Source organism: Petaurus breviceps, unplaced genomic scaffold (assembly GCF_028583685.1).
Source record: "Petaurus breviceps papuanus isolate PSGF00001 unplaced genomic scaffold, PetGlider_PUasm1.0 551, whole genome shotgun sequence".
In the NCBI taxonomy this organism is placed as follows: domain Eukaryota; kingdom Metazoa; phylum Chordata; class Mammalia; order Diprotodontia; family Petauridae; genus Petaurus; species Petaurus breviceps.
In genome coordinates this window covers 3,602,772-3,609,628 of record NW_027186372.1, presented here as the reverse complement: position 1 = coordinate 3,609,628, position 6,857 = coordinate 3,602,772, and the positions used below count along the sequence as shown (strand labels likewise).

Genomic DNA, 6,857 nt, shown 5'->3' with positions numbered 1-6,857 from the left:
CAAGGTGATTGCTTCCTCCCCTTCTGACACCTTTCCTAATTCAGTTGCACCCCAAAGGAGCTCTTCCCTAAAGCAGCTCTCACTTTCTCCTTCCCCTATGAGTGGCCCTGCAGGGACCAGGGTCTCTGTCCCACCTATCCTTCTCCCCCTACCTTCCAAGTGCAGTTTCCTAGTACTGCCTCCCCATGAGGCCTTGTGGTCACTCTCCAAGGTCTCTCCCTACCACCCACTAAAGTTACCATTAGAAGGCGCCTTGTTTTTGTGTTGCTTTTCTAGGCACCAGAATTGTTAGATATTGTTTTCCTACTTGTTCACCTGTAATAGAAGACAGGAATTAAGAATTAAATTCTGGGGGTGGCCAGGTAGCACAGTGAGTAAGAGCACAGGCCCCAGTGTCGGGATGACCCAGAGATCGAATCCCGGCTCAGACACTTAGCACCCACCCAGAAACACCCAGCCTTGTAACCTTGAGCAAGTTACTTAACCCCAATTGCTTAGGGGCGGCCAGGTGGCTCAGCGAGTAATAGCACCGGCTCCAGTGTCGGGATGACCTGGAGATCAAATCCCAGCTCAGACACTTAGCACCCACCCAGAAACACCCGGCCATGTAACCTTGAGCAAGTTACCTAACCCCATTTGCTTAGGGGCAGCCAGGTGGCTCAGCGAGTAAGAGCATTGGCTCCAGTGTCGGGATGACCTGGAGATCGAATCCCGGGCTCAGACACTCAGCACCACATGCAGAAATAACTGGCTGTGTAACCTTGAGCAAATTACTTAACCCCAATTGCTTAAAAAAAAAAAAGAATCAAATTCTGGAATTAAGAATAGATCAAAAGGGGCAGCTAGGTGGCACAGTGAATAAGAGTTCCAGCCCCAGAGTTGGGAGGACCAGGGATAGGTTCTGGCCTCAGATACTTAACACCCACACAAAATATCTGGCCATGTAACCTTGGGCAAGTTACTTAACCCCAATTGCTTAAAAAAAAAAAGAATAGGTCAAAGGATAAGGCAAATTTTTTTTAAGCAATTGGGGTTAAGTAACTTGCTCAAGATTACAAGGCCAGGTGTTTCTGGGTGGGTGCTAAGTGTCTGAGCCTGGATTCGATCCCCAGGTCATCCTGACACTGGAGCCGGTGCTCTTACTCACCTGGCTACCCCCAGGCAAATTTTTTTATGTCAATTGATGGGCCTGATTCTTTTAAACTAGAAATCACTGGCATCCAGGAAAATATGTGCCATACTCCATCTGCCTTATACAATAATAAAGGCTCTACAGTGAGACACTTTGCAAAAGAATGCAAGGGAAGTTTGGGGGGCATCTATTTTCCATAGCAATATGATGCTATAACTTGCCTCTAGAATTTCCCATCATATAAATGCCTAACTTTCTTCAGAACTCAAAATTCTTGTTCAAATTGCCCCCAACGTCAGCATCACATTCTGTGGTCTATACACCATTACTAATCCATTCCTGACGAGTTCCTCCTACATTCTTTTCGTTAATGTTAAAGATGATTTCTCTTTTCACCTGTATAAGCTTCTCTGCCTCCTACACTGACTAATTCAGCTCCATTTTTTAAATGTGCTCTTACTCTACTAATCTATCAGATTTTAAAATTCATGCAATTTAGAACCAACCCTGATTAAGAGGTCAGATTCTGTATCCTAACATAATGAAAGCAGAGAAACTACATACATTAGTGGATGCTAGAGAACTAGTCTTGGGTGCTAGTCCTGCTTCTGACATTTAATAGATGTGTGACCTTGGGTAAGTCACAACCTCACAATGACCCAGGAAACCATATCAGATTATAAATTTCAAAAGAGATGTCAGATCTGAATTGAAAGAGGACATTCATCACCAGCAGTTCCCTATGTCAATGAAAATCACAGATCCCATAAATATATATATACATACCTAACCATATTTGTTTATTCATAAGCATTCTAGAATGACAGTCCTACAAGTAACCATAGTTTATTTGCATAATGAAAGTAAATGCAGTGTTACCAAGAGTATGAGACTTGCAGTTAAGAGGGATCTAATACATAGTAAGTGCTTAATAAATATTAATTGATTGATTGGGCTCAACTCCTTGCTCTGACACTCAGCAGTCATGTGACCATGGACCAGCTACTCCAGCTTTCTGAGTTTCATTTTCATCATTTGCAAAAATGAGAATAATATTTCTTAAAGTGACTTCCTTACAGATTTATCATGATCAAATTGGGTAATGTATGTGCAGTACCATATACATGATTGTCATCATTCTTATTCTTAGTGTTAATGTCAAAATTGGATGGGATCTTAGAACATAAAAAAGGAATTTGGGGGTTAGAAGAGATCTGATGATGCAGAATTTCAGAGTCAGAAAGGATCTTAAAGAACATAAACTTTTGGAACCTGAAAAGAGAAGAGATGGAAGAGGCCCTAGAATCTGGATCATAGTCAACTGTCATGTAAACAATCATTTATTAAGAACCTATTAAATGCCAGGCATTGTACTAAACACTGGTGATACAGAAAAAGGAATACATACGTACATACACACACACACACACACACACACACACACACTCACACACCAAAAGAGAACAAATAATGGAAATAAAACATTGTCCCCACTCTCAAGGAGCTCAGACTACAAGAGCTTGAAAGAACATTAAATATCAGAGACTGAAGGGAGCTTAGAACATGAGCTAGAATTTCAGACTTTGACAGATCTTTATAAAGCAGTTGTAGTTGTACTCTACCCCACTTTTTAGAAGAAGAGAAAGTCATGGCTGAGTTAGGAACTCAAGTCCTCTGGCACGAAGACAACTATTTTTCTTCTTCCCCATACTTTCATCATTCACAAAGTCAAATGAATAATATTTGAATTTTTTCATTGCTTTCATTGGTACAAGTCATTCAAGTTCACATCCTAGCTCACTTTTCCACTAAAGGCCTCAAAACCATCTGTAAACTGAGGAAATGGTCCCTTCCAAGACTTTTTTCAACAATAAAGCTAGAGTTCCAGAATTATGATTCTACAACCATGAGTGACTACCTGGTATTTCCCAAGGCAGCCCATTTCTTCTAATTCCTTATTAGAAATTTGTTTTCCTTTAATAGGATCCCATTTTTTCCAATTCTTACTTAATAGAAAACTATTTTATTGAGGTGTTTTTTTTTTAATCAAGAATCCTTGACCGTGATCTTTCATATCATAGTAACATAGACTTTTGGGGATGGACAGAATCTTAGGGGTCATCTAGTCAAATGATGTCAAACTTAAATAGAAACAATAGAAACAGGGACTACAAAATAGATATAAGGATTACTGTGGGGCTCATTTTAATTTGTAAAACCACATACTGCTATTATGTATGTTTGTTGTATTTTATTTATTTTATAAAATATTTCCCAATTGCATATTCACCTGTAATGAAATGCACTGAAGAGTGCTCTGGGCTGGGTGCCTTTGGTGCATTGGCCACATTTGCTAACTCTAATCTTCTCCAACCTCTTCTACAAGTATTATCTCTGTGACATCTCCCAAGTAGTCAAGCAGTTTCTATGTGAAAATCTTCAGTGAGAAGGAATTCACTACATCAGAAGGAAGCCTGTTCCAGTTGGGAAAAGCTTTAATATTAATAAATTTTATCTTACATTTTGAAAAAAATTTGCCATGTCTGATTTTCCTTATCTTGCAATCTGAGGACAAGAAAGGTAAATTGAATTCCTTAGTGAAAAAATAGAATTTCAAATACATAAAAGGAAAGACCATGTCACTTTGCCCCATGTCACTTTCTGTATCAAGGCTTTTCTTTGCTAATTGAAACATTTCAATCAGTCAAATTGCCTTCAGTTGATAACTATATGACACAACTTTGTGTTGCCTGTCTACCTTTGTCACCCTTTCCTAAGCACACTTTAGCTTAGTAATTTCTTTCCTAAATTGTGGCTCAGGAAATGTACATAATTTGTTGGATATTGTCTGAACAGAGCAGGGGATAGAAGGATTTTTACTTACCTGATGCTTGATGCTTCTTCAAGAATGTGAAATAAAATCGGTACACTAATGTATGTTGGTAGAGTTGTGAACTAGTTCAACCATTCTGGAGAACAATTTGGTACTATACCTAACGGGGTATAAAACTGTGCATACCCTTTGACCTAGCAATCCCACTGCTAGGTCTGTATCTCAAGGAGATCAAAGAAAGGTGGAAGAAACCTATATGTCCAAAAATGTTCATAGAAACTCTTTTTATGATGGTAAAATTGGAAGTTGAGGGGATGATTATTGATTGGGGGAAGGTTGAATAAGTAGCAGTATACAATTGTATAGTGCTATAAAAAAATAAAGAGTAGAACAATTTCAGAAAAATCTGAGAAGACATATATGAACTGATGCAAAGTGAACTGTGCAGAATCCCATAAATATAGTACACAGAAACTGCAATATTGTATTGATGATCAACTATGAAAGACTTGGCTATTCTGATAATATAGGGATAAAAGATAATTCCAAAGATCCCATGGTGGAAAATGCTATCTTCCTCCAGAGGAAGAACTAATGAACTCAGTACAAATTGAAGTATACTTTTTCACCTTCATTTTTCTTGTTTTTTTTTACAACATGGTTAATATGGAAAAATGTTTTAAATTATGTCACATGCATAATTAATATGACATTGCTTGCCTTTTCAATAGGTGATGGAGGAACTGAAAAGAGAGAATTTGAAGCAAAAACTTTTTAAAAGAATATTTAAAACAAATAAGCAAATAATATTCCTTAAAAGATACCTTTTGATTGGCTAAGATGACAAAACAGGAAAATGACAAATGCTGGAGAGGATGTGGGCAAATTGGGACACTAATGCATTGCTGGTGGAGTTTTGAACTGATCCAGCCTTTCTGGAGAGCAATCTGGAATTATGCCCAAAGGGCTATAAATAATTTCATAGCCTTTGACCCAGCAATACCACTCCTAGGGTTATATCCCAAAGAGATCATAGAAGTGGGAGGAAGATCCATATGTACAAAAATATTTATAGCAGCTCTTTTTGTGGTGGCAAAGAATTGGAAATTAAGGGGATACCCATCAATTGGGGAATGGCTGAACAAGTTGTGGTTTATGCATGTTATGGAATACCATTGTGCTATAAGAAACAAGGAGCAGATGGACTTCATATTTACCTGGAGAGGCTCATACAAACTGATGCTGAGTGAGAAGAGTAGAACCAGGAGAAATTTGTACACAGTTACAGATGCAACATATGTGTGATGACCAACTTTGATAGACTGGACTCTTCTCAGCGATGCAGTGATATAAGTCAATCCCAAAAGACTCATGATGGAGAGAAATGTGTGCATCCAGAGAAAGAGCTAGAAAGAACTGAGTTTATATCCAAATGGAAGCAAAATACCTGATCTTTTTCCTTTTCTTGTTTGGTTTTATGTCCTCTTTACCATTTTTCATTCCAGCTGATACAATCCGTCTTTATAACTTGACTAATGCATAATGTGAATGTATTTACAGATCCTATACTTGACTATAAGCCACCATGGGGGGGAAGGGGAAGGAGGGGGACAAAATGTGAAACTCAAGGAATTGTGGAATTGAATCATATAAATTAAAAGTAAACAAATTAATTTAAAATTTTTTTTAAAGATACCTTTTTGAAACTGCAATATGTCTATGACCTCAACAATGTAGGTGCTTTTTTCAACTAATACATGCCCCAGCTCACTCGCTGGCACTTGGCTGTTTTTCCTCGCGCTCACCTTGCGCTGGAGACTGGTGCCAGAACATGCAAAGATGCAGCTAAAGCCGATGGAGATTAACCCTGAGATGCTGAACAAAGTGCTGACCGCCTGACGGGGGTGATTGGAAATTCGTGGACATGCTGGGGATGGAGGAGCATTCTCTGAACTCTGTTCCATCCCAGCCTGTGCACCACTTCTGCTGCTTGCCCTCACTGCCCAGCATGAGAACTTTAGGGAAAGGCAGATTTAAGAGCTGAAGAGACGAGAAGTTAGTCCTAAGGTGTACTTCATGAAGCAGACTGTAGGCCACTCCTGCGGCACCATTGGCCTCATACATGCAGTTGCTAATAATCAAGACAAATTGAACTTTGATGAGGGGTCAGTTCTGAAACAGTTTATTTCTGAAACAGCAACGCTGTGTCCTGAAGACAGAGCAAGGTGCTTTGAAAAGAATGGGGCGATGCAGGCAGCCCATGATGCTGTTGCCCAGGAAGGCCAATGTCGGGTAGGTGATGAGGTGAACTCCCATTTCATTCTTTCCAACAATGTGAATGGCCATCTTTATGAACTTGATGGATGAATGCCATTTCCTGTCAACCATGGGTCCACGTCAGATGACTCGGTACTGAAGGGGGCTGCCGAGATCTGTAGACAATTCACAAAATGTGAGGAAGGAGAAGTTCATTTCTCTGCCGTGGCCCTCTTCAGGGCTGCCTAATATCCTCAAGGGAAGGATTTTTTTCCTCAGCTTTAAAGCACATGCCTAACAATGCAATCAAAGATGCTTCAATACTTATGGCATAGCTATTGTATCTCTTTGTTTCTGCAGAACTGCTCCAGCCCAATCACACCCAAGGAACGTCAGAGCTTAACTTTAAGTTTTTGAGCAAAAAATGTAAGGCTTAAATATATGGGATATTTATATTTAAAGGAGACACACATAGATATGTGCATATGCATATGTACAAGTGTGTATACATAATATATACTTAGATGGATAGTTATGCTTTATTCCATCATGTACACACAAAAGCTGCCCCAAAAGTCTTAGTGCAAGTTTAAACTTTTCATTTTTAATCTCTAGGAGCTTAAAATTACACTGAGA

At 39.2% G+C, this 6,857-nt stretch overlaps 1 pseudogene; it reads left to right on the top strand.

The window, feature by feature from the left end:
- Window positions 1–5,804: 5,804 nt before the first annotated feature.
- LOC138172502 (ubiquitin carboxyl-terminal hydrolase isozyme L1-like) lies at window positions 5,805–6,470 on the top strand (annotated as a pseudogene).
- The last annotated feature ends 387 nt before the right edge of the window (window positions 6,471–6,857 follow it).